The sequence below is a fragment of the Podarcis liolepis genome (assembly GCF_965112155.1).
Source record: "Podarcis liolepis genome assembly, chromosome: 15".
NCBI lineage: Eukaryota > Metazoa > Chordata > Lepidosauria > Squamata > Lacertidae > Podarcis > Podarcis liolepis.
In genome coordinates, this window is record NC_139566.1 from 14,541,248 (window position 1) to 14,554,935 (window position 13,688).

A 13,688-nucleotide genomic window follows, 5' to 3' on the forward strand; every position below is an offset into this window, starting at 1 on the left:
AGCCACTTTGGCTGCTGGTCCCTTTTCCCCTGCTGGGAAATAGTTTTGGGCAGCCAAAGCATCAGAATTTAACCCTGCCCATCTGCCCGTCCGATGACATCACAAGTGATGTCAGTCAGTGGGTGGGTGTGGTTTGGAGGAAATGGCCTCACAGGCTAGCTTGGACTCCCCTGGTACCCCAAAATCAGCCTGTGGGCCAGAGGCCCTCCATCCCTGGTTTACACTGACTGGCAGCTGTTCTTCAGAGATTCAGGCAGGGGACTTTCTGATTCCTTCCGGGAGATGCTGGGAATTGCGACCTTCTGCACGCAAAGGAGATGCTCTACAACTGAGCAGCAGCCCTTCCCTACATATAATATCCATTCATTCGTGACATCCCTCCTGCAGCTCCCTCCCTCCGCCTCCCTTAAGCAGATGGATAGATGGAATTTAGGGAAGGGGAAAAGAGAGAGCGTGAAAGTGGAAGCAGATGGAGTGAAGTTGAGGGTGCAGGCAGACAGGCCTTGGGAAATTATTTGCAAAGCTGGAGTAGTCTTTAAAACACGGGGAAATGGGGGGGGGGTGAGAAAGGGACTGTGAAAGTGCTTGAGAAGCCCAATTAATCCGTGCACACACACATTGATCTGCTCTGCCTTTCCGGGAGATTTGTATCTGGTAGCAGGCAGCTGATTGGCAGGCTTCGAAGCTGTGATTCTCCTGAATGTGGTTGCAAACAGAGAGAAGCCACCACTGGACCAGATTATGCACCACTGAGTTGTGCAACCGGAGGCTGATCCATTGTGGCACTGCCCCACCAACCACAGCCTCACTTACCTTCTTACCTACCTACCTGCCAATCAATCGATCAATCAATCAATCAATCAATCGGGGCTAATGCTACCTGTTATTGGATCTGGTTGTTTTACCTCCTGTTGTTCTCCTCCTCACCTTCTGCCCTGCCAGCCACCAGCCACCATGGAGCCAAAACTTCACACTAGGTACAGAGAATGTCAGCTTTTTAAAAGTTCTTCTGGGTGCCGCCATGTTGTTGAAAGGGTGAAGGAAGGCGACAAGTGTTGAAACGTCATGAGCCAGAGAGATGATTGTACAGTGGTGCCTCGCAAGACGAAATTAATTCGTTCCGCAAGTTTTTTCTTCTTGCGAGTTTTTCGTCTTGCGAAGCACGGTTTCCCATAGGAATGCATTGAAAATCAATTAATGCGTTCCTAGGGAAACCGCCTTCAGACCAGGTCCGGGGACAGTCTGTCCCCCGACCTCTTCTGAAGGCTGGGGGGGGGGGACAAGGGCTTTTCTTCCCACCCCCAGCCTTCAGAAGGCTGTTCTGAAGGCTGGCGGTGGGAAGAAAAGCCCTTCTTCCCACCTCCCGCCCCGCAAGCTCCGGGGACAGGAGGGTTTTGCTGCCGACCGCCAGCATTTTAAAAGCCCCTGCTGTCCCGGGGCGATTTTAAAATGCTGGCGGGCAGGAGCGAAGTCTCTGCTGTCCCGGGGAGATTTTAAAATGCTGGGGGTCGGGAGTGAAGCGTTCGCTGCCGACCCCCAGCATTTTAAGATCGCCCGGGGCAGCGGAGAAGTCTCCGCTGTCCCGGGAAGGCAGGCGGGGGGGGGGAGCAAAGACTTTTGCCCCCCGCCGGCCTTCAGAAGAGGTCCAGGACCTCTTTTGAAGGCCGGCTGTGGGCGAAAGTCTTTGCTCCCGACTGCCAGCAATTTAAAACAGGTCCCCGGAGATTTCCCTATGGGCTTTCGTCTTGCGAAGCAAGCCCATAGGGAAATTCGTCTTGCGAAGCGCCTCCAAAACAGAAAACCCTTTCGTCTTGCGGGTTTTCCGTCTTGCGAGGCATTCGTCTTGCGGGGTACCACTGTATAAGATTTCCAGGTGAGCAGGGGGAGAGTCTCCTATGACTGCACACACACTGTGCGTTTAAAGAACATTGAAGCACATGTCTTCCTGCAAAGAATTCTGGGGAGTGCAGTTTACCCCTCACAAATCTACAATTCTCAGGACCCTTAACAAACTACAGTTCCCAATATTCTTTTTGGGGGGGGGGAGGAGCCATGCACTTTAACTGTCCTTTCAACATAAGGTGTATATGCCACCTTCGACCTTCATGATACACCTTTAGGCACCAGGCAAAAACATTCCTCTTTAACCAAGCCTTTGGTTGACTGACATTCAATGCCCTTTAAAAATGTGGGGGTTTTTTGCAGGGAGTATTATTGGGTTGTTCTGGTTTTTATTATGTATTTTGTGTTTTTATATGGTTATTTTATCCTGTGAACTGACCTGCCACCTGCGAGTATAGGACGGTATACAAATTTAATAAAGAAGAAGAAGAGGATTCAGAAACCAGGAAAAACAACACACTATTGTGCAGTGAAAGCTATGCAAATGTTATTTCTTTATGTAGAGCATTTGTAGCACCTCTCACCAGCCAAAAAGGCTCCCAGAACGGCTTGCGTATGATCAGTTAAAACAAGACAGTCCCTGCCTACAGGCTTACAATCTAAAAAAGGCACAACTTACAAGGAGAAAGGGACAGGGCGGGAAGAGGAAAACCAAAAACTCAGGCACCAGTTTCTAAACAATTGTTCCTGTAATGACCAGCCAGCACAGTTCAGGGGCAGGAGGTGCTTGGTGCAGTGGCAAAGGAAGGGAGGTGTGGGGTGTGCAGGCCGCCCAGGGTGTCATCACTGAGGGGGCGGTGACAAAATGACAAAAATATGAGTTAAAAAAAGAATTTTTAAAAAATTGGGCTCATGAAACTTTTTAGTTCAGTCAACAAACATAACAAAACGCAGCCACACTGTGGGGGCTGGCACTTACCGAGGGGCCTGCAGCGTGCCCGAGCCACGCGTCTCTTCTGGGAGTGACGTGGTGGCTTGGGCGCCCGCAGGCTCCGTACTGCCTTAACCTCAATACAGCTGCATGCTTCCGTCACTGGGCTTTGTTGAAAATGGCTTCTCCATGTGAACCAGGAAGTGACCTCCCCAGACAACAGAGCGACTCTTCTTTTCTTATCTCTGCAGCTGTGGTCTCCTGGATGACACGGACACCGTTAGGCCCCGGGTGCTGGCAACCCGTGCTATGCCACTGGCTGCAGTCATTTTCAGCAGATGAAGTGTACTGGGTTAGGAGGGCTATTTAATCCCTCCATCCTCCTTTGATACTGAGTTAAAGGGCTGTTCATCCCTTGACAGAGGCAGTATACTGGGTTGGAGGAGAGCTATTCAGCCTCCCCTTGACAGAGATAATATATACTGTCTGGTTCAGAGGGCTCTATTTAATCCCTAACTGACAGAGGCAGCCTACTGGGTTAGAGGAGAGTGATTCAGTCCTCCCATGAAAGAGGCGATATACTGAGTTAAGAGGGCTGTTTAATGCCTCCCTTGACAGAGACAGGATACTGGGTTGGGCGGCGCTCCTTCCCGGCTGCCCTCCTTCCCTCCCGTCTCCTCCCCTCGCCACACGCGCTCCGCCACGGGCTCCACGCCGAGGCGACAGCCACGTCCCGGCTCTCTGTGTGACGAGGTTCCGAATGAGCCCGGAGCCCGCCAGGAGCAGCCGCCGCTCCCCGATAGCGGCTCTTTGATCTCTCCGAATTAGCACTCGCCTCCAAATGGGCCGCGATTGTTTTTTAATTAAGTTCCATTCAAACAGCTGCCACCGAGGCCGTTAGTATTCGGGGGAGGAGAGCGAGCCGCAATAACACTCTGGGATTATAAATCAGCCACGGGGGCTCCGGCTGCACGTTGTGACTGCAAACAGAGAGAAAACGCCACCCGTGGCGCGTGCAGGGCGGGTCGGCTGCATCCCTCCCTGGTCTGGAGAAGGGAGCCGGCTGGGATGGCAGGGGAGCCACACAAAAGGCTTCTCACGGAGCCGGGTGTGGGACCAAACACACAAATTGCAATAGTTTCTAGCAGCTTCAAAAACTTCCCTCCCTCCCCAAAATGTCTATTTTGTTGGAATGCTAGGAGAGGGTATATTTATTAGATATTATATTTCCTTCCTCGTGTTTGTGAGCTCAGCAGAGTGCATCCCTTTGTGTATTAAAAGGGAAACTTAGTTTTAGCCTTTTACTTTAAGCAATCCAGGTTGTCTTAAGGCAGACTGGATTTTCCCAATATTTCCCCCTTTTCTCCCCCTTAAAAAAACAACAATTTTCTTATTTATACCCCTCCCACTTGGCGGGAATAAATAATCGCGCAATCCGTCTTGGAAAAAGTAAAAATAACATTTCCTCACTCAAAATACTTGTTGAAGAGTAACAGATGCAGCAGCTTTGTTCAGGCAGACTTAAAATGGTACCGTAATTCAGCTACAGTGACATACTTAGGCCTAGCTTAAAATGCAGTCTGAGATAGGAGCTCAGACAGGCAAACGTTCTCACATTGCTGAGGGGATGGAAGGAGATGGGGAAAGAAGTAAGAGAGTGTATCCAGGCAGGTAGGAGAATATATACCGGTAGCTATTCCCTCGCCCTGTTGGGGTACAGTGGGAGTGTCTCTCACAGAGTCCTCTCTAGCAAACTTACAGGAAATAGTCTGTGAGCTTCAGCTTCAGCTCCTGTCATGTGCCTCTCTAGCAAAACCCGCATGTTGGTTTGACTGCTTTTTAAATATCCCACGTATTTCAGGGTAGCCAATGCCATGCAGATGCTGTTGGACTCCATCATCCCTGACCACCATCAATGGAGAGCATCATCTTAGCTGCCCTGGTTGCACTGCCCTCACATGCTCTCACATTCCAAAAGGTAAAGCGACCCCTGACAGTTAAGTCCAGTCGCGAACAACTCTGGGGTTGCAACGCTCATCTCGCTTTACTGGCCAAGGGAGCCGGTGTTTGTCTGCAGACAGCTTCCGGGTCATGTGGCCAGCATGACTAAGCTGCTTCTGGCAAACCAGAGCGGCACATGGAAACGCCGTTTACCTTCCCGCCGGAGCGGTACCTATTTATCTACTTGCACTCTGACGTGCTTTCAAACTGCTAGGTGGGCAGGAGCTGGAGTAACGGGAGCTTACCCCGTTGCGGGGATTCGAATTGCCGACCTTCTGATCGGCAAGCCCTAGGCTCAGTGGTTTAGACCACAGCTCCACCCGCATCCCCTCACATTCCAAACTTCTGTTCAAAAGGGTCCAGGGTCCCTGTCCAATATGAGGCTAGAGCTTCCCTTGTCTTGTTTACGTAGCCATCCGATTCTCTGTCTTCCTCCATTGCTTTCATTCCTCCCTCGGCCATCTCTGCATCTGCGGAGTCCTCAGAGAAGGCTTCGTCAATTTCTTCTTGAAGGTTGGGTCTTGCTTTATGGACCTCAGAGTCAATGTAGCATTACTCTGCCAGAGCAGGGATGAAGCCTTAAAACTATGCATTTAGAGTCCACTCAGCACCAAAGTAACCCTGAGGCAATTAGAGACCATAAATGATGCCGCCATTTAGGTCCTCGGCTACCTACATCCCCATGCTCTCACTTTCCATTGACTTCACTGGCCCCTCATTACATTACCCCCCCTATATTTCCTGGGGATTCATGCTTCCCAGCCCCCACTCCCACCCCCCAATGATTCCTATTGAACCAACCCCAAAATAATAAAGTCTGCCCCTGTGGGAGAACCACTTGCAGCTATCATTCTGAAATTTGGCGACATGCTTTGTCACCTCAGAATGGTGACTGTCTGCAAATTCCATTCAGTTTGGGCAGAAAATGGGGGGAAAAAACCTTTAAAAAAGCAAGCCAACAAAATTTAAACCTAATCCTTACAAACTGCATGAAACCCTGGCTACTTGCATCTGCAATTTGGCAAGCTTAATCCACCCTGGAGGGGTTGACCTGCCTGCAAAGTCCATCCACTTCTGTGAAAAGGGAAAAACATTATAAATATGCTTAGATTTCCCATTGCAGTGAATGGGAAATAACATAGCATCATTCATATCACATTGAACTGAGCCGGGAATAAATGGATCAGGCTGGTTTCCAATGCTACAGATTCAGAAATGAGTCAAATCTCATGACCAGTGCACATCCAAAATATGTAGTTTTTTGTGGGTTTGAGCCCCATGTTGGCCAAGGTTTCCTGCATTGCATTGGATTGTACCAGATGACCCTTGTGGTCTCTTCCAACTCTACCATTCTACAATTCTCTTCCTTTCCCCCAAAATACCTCCTCCCACCACAAAAACCCAACAGGTTTTTATCATCTTGGCAATTCCATAAACACACAAATGAACTTTTCAGTGCAGGGTGGAAAACTTCAGGCCCAGGGCATAAATGCAGCCCTTCAGACTCTCTACATAACCTTACAGACCATGCTATACACTGGGAGTGTTCTTGCCTGACTGGAATATGTCCTTGAACTCCCTGATCATGCTTGCCTGGAGGATAGAGAAGGGTGGGTGAGGGTGTCTAGAAACTAGCATCTCCACCCCTAACATTCAACACAGACACTGGGGTCCAGCTCCGAGGGCCTTCTGGCGATTCCCTCACTGTGAGAAGCGATGTTACAGGGAACCAGGCAGAGGGCCTTCTTGGTAGTGGCGCCTGCCCTGTGGAACACCCTCCCATTGGATGTCAAGGAAATAAACAACTACCTGACTTTTAGAAGACATCTGAAGGCAACCCTGTATTTTTTTATGTTTAAGGTTTTTAATGTTTGAGGTCTTACTATGTTATAATTACTTGGAAGCCGCCCAGAGTGGCTGGGGCAACCCAATAAGATAGGCATAATAATAATAATAATAATAATAATAATAATAATAATAATAATAATATATTTTTAAAATGACTCAGCGTGTGTCTGGCTGTTAACCAGAAGGTTGGTGGTTCGAGTCCAGGGATGGCTATGGGCAGGATTCCTGCATTGAGGGGGTTGGACTAGATGACCCTTGGATCCCTCCGACTGGGTGAGTCATTATTATTATTATTATTATTATTATTATTATTATTACCTATTGTACAAAGGCCCTCATGAGGTTGCGCAGAAGGGCGTGTGGCCCTCACCCTGCAAAAGGTTCCCCCTCCCCTTGATTCTGAGTAGCAGGACCCGCAGTATTTCACAACCATTTCTCCTGCTTGCCATCTCCTGGGGGCAGGGCTGAACTTTTAAGCAGCGCACAGGCACAAACTGGTGCATTAATCACGGCTCACATTTCAAACTCCCCCATCCCTCCCTTCTACGAGCAGCTCTGCTCTTTTGACTTTCAGCCGAAGGAAGGTCAGAGAGAGGACATTTCTCATTTGGATTTGCGGGTGCCAACGCAGAAGATTTGCTTGCCTCCGTCAAGTTGTGGAGGTTGAAAAGCTGGGCGGGGGGGCTGCACAGTCCTCTTCCCAACAGGCAGCTCAGGTTGATCTATTAGCCAACAACTCCTTTGTCTCAGGTTTAGGTGGATTAAATTTATACATCGCTTCCCATTCAAGTCCCAGTTTACAAGCAAAGTGTGTGTGCAAATACACAAACACAGAAATAGACATACAACATACTTAGGGTTGCCATGTTTCAAAAAGCCAGGACACCCCAAAAGCTGTTCAGCTTTTTTTTTTAGGAAGACCCCCAAATGGTTGAGGTTTTTTTAAACAAACCCCTAAGTTGCTAAGCTTTTCTTTTTTCCTTTTCGCTTTTCTTTTTTTTACAAAAATGCCAAGAAACACGATTTTTCAGTTGACTCCAGGACAAAGCACTGCCTTTCGGAAATTCCACTAAACATACTCTCCAACGTTTCTCCGATGAAAATAGGAAAGTCAACAACAATAATAATAATAATAATAATAATAATAATAATAATAATAATAATATCATTTATACCCTGCTCATCTGACTGGGTTGCCCCAGCCACTCTGGACAGCTTCCAAATATATAGAAATTTAATAAATCATTAAACATTCAAAAAATCCTTATACAGGGCTGCCTTCAGATGTCCATACCCTCCAACATTTCTCCGATGAAAAGGGGCATGTCCTAAGGAAAAGAGGGACATTCCAGGATCAAATCAGAAACTAGGACGGCTTCTGTAAATCCAGGACTGTCCCTGGAAAATAGGGACACTTGGAGGGTCTGATACAATACATTTTAAAATGCACACATTTTAAGAGCAGATGTAACAGCACAATGGCCTCTCAGCTCGTGGTTGGCCTCATTCCCGAATTTCCACTCACACACATTAGTGGTTTTTCATACACAACTACTTCATCCTCCTTGCAGGCCAGCAAGAGGCATGATCACAGCCCAAGGGCACATTCCAGCCAGGTAAAGGTGCTCTGCAAAGGTGTGGCTTGGGGAAGTGGGTGTGGCCTATGAAGGGGTGTGGCCTAGACAGAGGACTGGAGGACCTCCTTTGTCCCCCAGTCCTAAGTTTTCCCACCCGCTCCTCTTCCTTTTCCCTCCTAAGAGGAGGAGTCGTCACTCTAGCCAGCCGACTTTGTAGTTGGCTGCCATTTTGAAAGCAGATCAGCCTGCCTGGCTCCTTGCTACAGCTTTAATTCCTCCCTAGGTGACTTCCTGGGGAAGTGGAACAAAATCCATGTTTTCCTGTTAAAAAATAATCATCATAATAAAGTAAAGCCATAAAGAGCCTCATCCCCACTGGAGATTTTCCGTTACCTTGTTGATTGATGACCCCCCCCCCTCTACTTTGCTCCCCCTGGACGCTGTGTGCAGCTACCCATCAGTCACCGGGCTTGAAATGCTTACCGTTTCCCTGACCTGCAGGGGGGCCATCTGTCATTCTCCATAATAAAACAGGAATGGAGGTTTAATAAAGGAATAAATAGCAGCGGATCACTCCGTAAAGATGCTATAACTTTTATTCCTGGCTATAAAAACGGCGGAGGATGCCGGTGGAGTCGGAGGCAAGTAAACAAAAAAGGAGGAGCTGCCACCAAGGCCTAGACAAGGTGGACAGGAGGCCGGAGCATTTGCCCTGGAATTGCCAAAGGGGAAGGTGCTGAAAGGGGGGGAATATTTGCAGCGGCCCTGGAAAAGCAACCCCACTCAGCTCCAAAGTGGGCCCCAAAGCATTTCCCCATTCAGAGTGAGGGCAGCATGGACCCAGGCAGCCGCGCCATCACTCCGAGTTGCCTTTGCTTGCTCTCTGCAATGTCACTGCATCACTGGATCTGATTGGCTACGTATTCCCAGTGTTACCATCAGATTCGCTGATGCGATTCCCGATTAGCTGGGCTCGTCTAGTGAAGAGCTGAGGCAGCAACACAACGGGGAAGAATGGTTATGAACAGGCACATCAAAATAAGGCACATACACGGAGAGGAATGAAGAGGGCAGAGAGAGTACACAAAAGAGCCTGAAGTTGCTTGGGAAGGACCCAGAGAAGGAGGAGACTTAGAGAGCTGTGGGAAGTCCTTGCAACTGCCTCATTGGGGCAAGACCTACTGGGAAGAGTTGCTGTGATCACAAGGTCTGTGCTGTGTTGGTCTCTTTGAAAAAAGAGTTAATTTCATGGACGCCTCGTGTTTTATTGCTCCTGTTTTATTGCCTGACTCTGCCTCCTGACACCCATTGAGCTTCATGGCTGAGTGGGAATTCAAACCCTGGTCTCCCAGGGCTTAGTCCGACACTCTAACCACTATACCACACTGGCTTTCAGATGTGGGTGGCAGTCTCTCCCAGCTCTATCTTGGGATTGCGGGATTTGAACCCGGGACCCATATGCTCCTCCACGGAGCTACTGCACTTCTTCCTGGTGTCACGCAAGCGGAGAAGAAGGCAAGATCTGGACGGGAGGTGGCAAGGGCAATTGCCTGCTCTCATTGCAGCGTGAAAAGCCTGTAGATGGATGGCTCTAAAAGACACAAGGAGGATAAAGTCCTTACCCTTATAATCGCTGAGCATCGTCCTCTTAACCAGGAAGCCGATCCATAGTATGGATAATATCGCAGCACGCCTGCTGCTGGGGGAGCAGGGAGGAAGCTGGCCGCAAAGACAAATGGGCTAATTACCGTCCATGATCGCAGTGATATATTCCCAATTGTGGCCATCAACCCGACAGGAGGGTGGAGAGAAACACAACTTTAAGTTGCCTCTTCAAAGAGCGCGAAGGCTCAGTTGCTATAGAAATGCAGAGATATTCACACAGTTTGCATGTACCACACACACATCCCCCTCACCTTGACTTGGGAAGGACCAGCCTCCACCTGATACGGAAGGGGGGGGGGGCAGAATGCCAGATCGTACCAACACAGGTTGCAGGAGGGGCTGAGGAGACAGACACAGCAGCTGTGATGATGGCCGCAACAACTAGACAGAGCTTCCATGTTCAAGGGCAGTCAACACGATAGCTAAATACCAGATACAGGAGCAGGGGCGTAGCAAGGGTTGCCAGTCCCCGGGGCCACACAGAGGGAGGGAAGCAGACAGAATATGCATGCGCATTCAGCTGCCTAATGGAGTCCTCCTCACCCAGATCATAGCCACAGAGATAGGAAAAGAAGAGTCACTTCATTGTCTGGAGAGGTCACTTCCTGCTTCGCACGGCGAAGATGTTTTCAACAGAGCCCAGCGACGGAAGCGTGCAGCTGTATTGACATTTTGTGCCCCTAACAATTTTGCGCCTGGGGCGACTGCCCCTGCGCCCCCCTTCGGTGCTATGCCACTGTGCTGGAGAATAGGCCATGGGCGAGGAGCATATGTAGACTTGGTTGTGGGGTTTTCCAGAAACATCAGCCTAGCCGCAGTTGGAAACAGGACACTGGGGTAGGTGGACCTTTGATCTTGACTAGGGGTCAGCAAACATTTTCAGCAGGGGGCTGGTTCACTGTCCCTCAGACCTTGGGGGGGCGGACTATATTCGGGGGGGGCAAATTCCTATGCCCCACAAATAACCCAGAGATGCATTTTAAATAAAAAGACACTTTCTACTCATGTAAAAACACACTGATTTCCGGACCGTCCGTGGGCCGGATTTAGAAGGCAATTGGGCCTGATCTGGCCCCCGGGCCTTAGTTTGCCTACCCATGATCTTGACCAAACACAGCAGCTCGTTTGGTCTTATGGGACAGGGGCATGTCAGCAGCATTCCTGATGGATGAATTTAATGTATTAGTTGCCCAGCACAAGGAAGTCTCTACACTGGGTTGCAAGCTGCCTGAAAGCTTCTTAAATTCCATCAGATACCTGGGTGAAAAGGAACGTAAGAAGAACCAGGCTGGATCAGGCCAAACAGGGTCTGGAGGGCCAGGAACAACATCCATTAATTCATTGCAACCTTTCTGCCAAAGCACCTGAGTTGATTTGCAGTTTTGAGAAGCAGATCAAATGATATAACACATAAAGTTTTCCAGAGAGGGGGCAGCCAGACTGTTGTTGTTGTTGTCAAGGCTAGCCCACCCATGATGCAAAGCGAGGCAACAACCTCGGGCGGCAGGATCCACAGGGGCAACAAATGTGGCCTCCAAAAATTGCATCGCCTGCTCCCACTGCCACTGCAGCTGCGATGGTTGCTGTACATTTCTTGGCACTGCCTCCTTGGCAGCATGCCTCTTTGGCACTGCCACCTCTACAGTGGCCTCTTGGCGAATGTGAAGCACTTCTGGTCTCCTCTCACCTCTAGGGAGGAAATGGGAGGCTGCCCTATGTGGTCTCCTGGGCTCTGCATCCACCTGACATGATTCAGAACAGACCCTTTTCTCCCACAACAGTCTCTGATTCCCAGTTCACGTAAGGATGATTTGATTCCCCTGTCCCCAAGTTCCCTATGTAGATCTTCACAAAGACCTTTGTTCCCATTGTAGATCTTTATTCCCACCCCAATCTAGATCTTCACTCACCCCTTCTTCCCTGGAAGTGGGGTGGGGACGCCATGTTGTGCTTTGCCTCAGGTACCAAAATGCCTTGGAACAGCCCTAATTATTATTATCTTAAAAATCTGATTGCCTGCCAACCCACGGTTTTCTGAACAAAGGTTGAAGGCTGCCTTGAAAGAAAGTCTAAGGGAGTTGGGTTGCTTTATCCTGAGAGATGACATAATAACCACCATTAAATATTTGAAGGGCTGTCACAAAGATGATGGAGTGACATTGTTTTCTGCCGCCCTTTAGGGTCAGACCCAGACCAATGAATCCCAATTGCAGGAAAGGGGGTTTTCGCTCAACCTTAAGAGGATGTTCCTGACAGTAGGAGCAGCTTGTCAGTGAAACAGACTGCCCCAGCTGCCGGTGAAAATCTCCTTTGCCAGAGGATTTGAAGCAGAAGCTGAATGGCCACATGTAGGTTCCTGTTCAGCTCAGATACACAGGAGCCTGTGATAGACCTGGCATCCCCCTCCATGGATCTGACAGGCTCTTTCCTTCTTCAAACAATCTACTTCCATCACAGTTTGTGGGAGTGAGTTCCATAAATTCACCACACCTTCCGACCAGGTCTGAAAGCTCCAGCTGGGTCAGAATGCAGCGGCTAGACTGGATGACAACATGTGACACTCATGCTAAAACATCAACACCTGCTGCCCAAACGCTACCAGGCCAACACCTTGGACACCCTAAAGACCACTTGAGGGTCCTTACATCCTAGCCTGGTCACTGAGATCATTCCAGTGTTTCTCAACCTGTGGGTCCCCAGATGTTGTTGGACTACAACTCCCATCATTCCTAGCCAGCATGATCAGTGGTCAGGGATGATGGGAGTTGTAGTCCAACAACATCTGGGGACCCACGTTGAGAACCGCTGATTCAGAGGAACACTGCTAGTTGTTCCCCATGTTACAAAGACCCGACTGGCTTCAACTAGAAGTCTCTTGGCAGCTTTTCTTATACGATTACAGACCTATGCAGTTGTTGATTCCCCCCCCCCCTTGAGCAGCCAGTCACTGGGAGGATTGTTCTGTACTGCTTTTAACGCTTGCTTTCTTTTTTTGCTAAAATATTTTTTTATATTGCTCTGCACAGCCCTGACATTTTATGAGAGGGTGGTTATAAATACTTTTATAAATAAAGCAACATAGAGATATGCCCTCTTTCCTTGGCATATCAAATAAGTCTAGCTTTTTCTGAATTCCAGCTTTTATTTTATTTTATTCTAAAAAAAAACTGCAACAAAATGTTGCCGTTTGGCTCACAGGGCGCCCTATCTATTCCATTCTCCTTTTTCTCCTTCCCCAATAGGAAGTTGCCCATAAACCTTTGCCTTTGATCACAAGAAGCCCAAAACATTCCAGCCGTTACTTCTGGGGAAGGTGTTTCTCCATCCCTTGGGCTGCCTGAAACCGTTCTCTTCTGCATCCCTTTCAGCTTCATGTTACGGTACTTATTTTTTAATTTTGGGGGGAGATTGGGCAATCAGAACCGTACAGGGTTTTCATAATGTGGCTGCAGAACAGAACAGCCCACACAGAATATTTATACCTCCTAATTATGACGGCTTCTGTTATTAGTAGACGGGGGTGGGGGTTGGTAATTAAACAAGTCCAGGCTTCAAGGCCACCTGAACGAAACAGAGAAGGAAGAATCTCTAGATCCTGGGACTCTAAGATCAGGGGCTAGAAACCGGGGACTAAGGTGTCAGGGATGCGCAGGTGCCGGTATGTAGATGGTTGCTGCTTTGTTTTCTTGCGTTAAGTAGAGAACGAAAGACAAAGAGAGCTGACCCAAATTTCCAAGGCATTAACTACACGGACGGCGAATTATATACATACACAGTACAGGGAGTGCCTCTGCGTAATGGTGGCTCCATTCTGCCACCTAGTG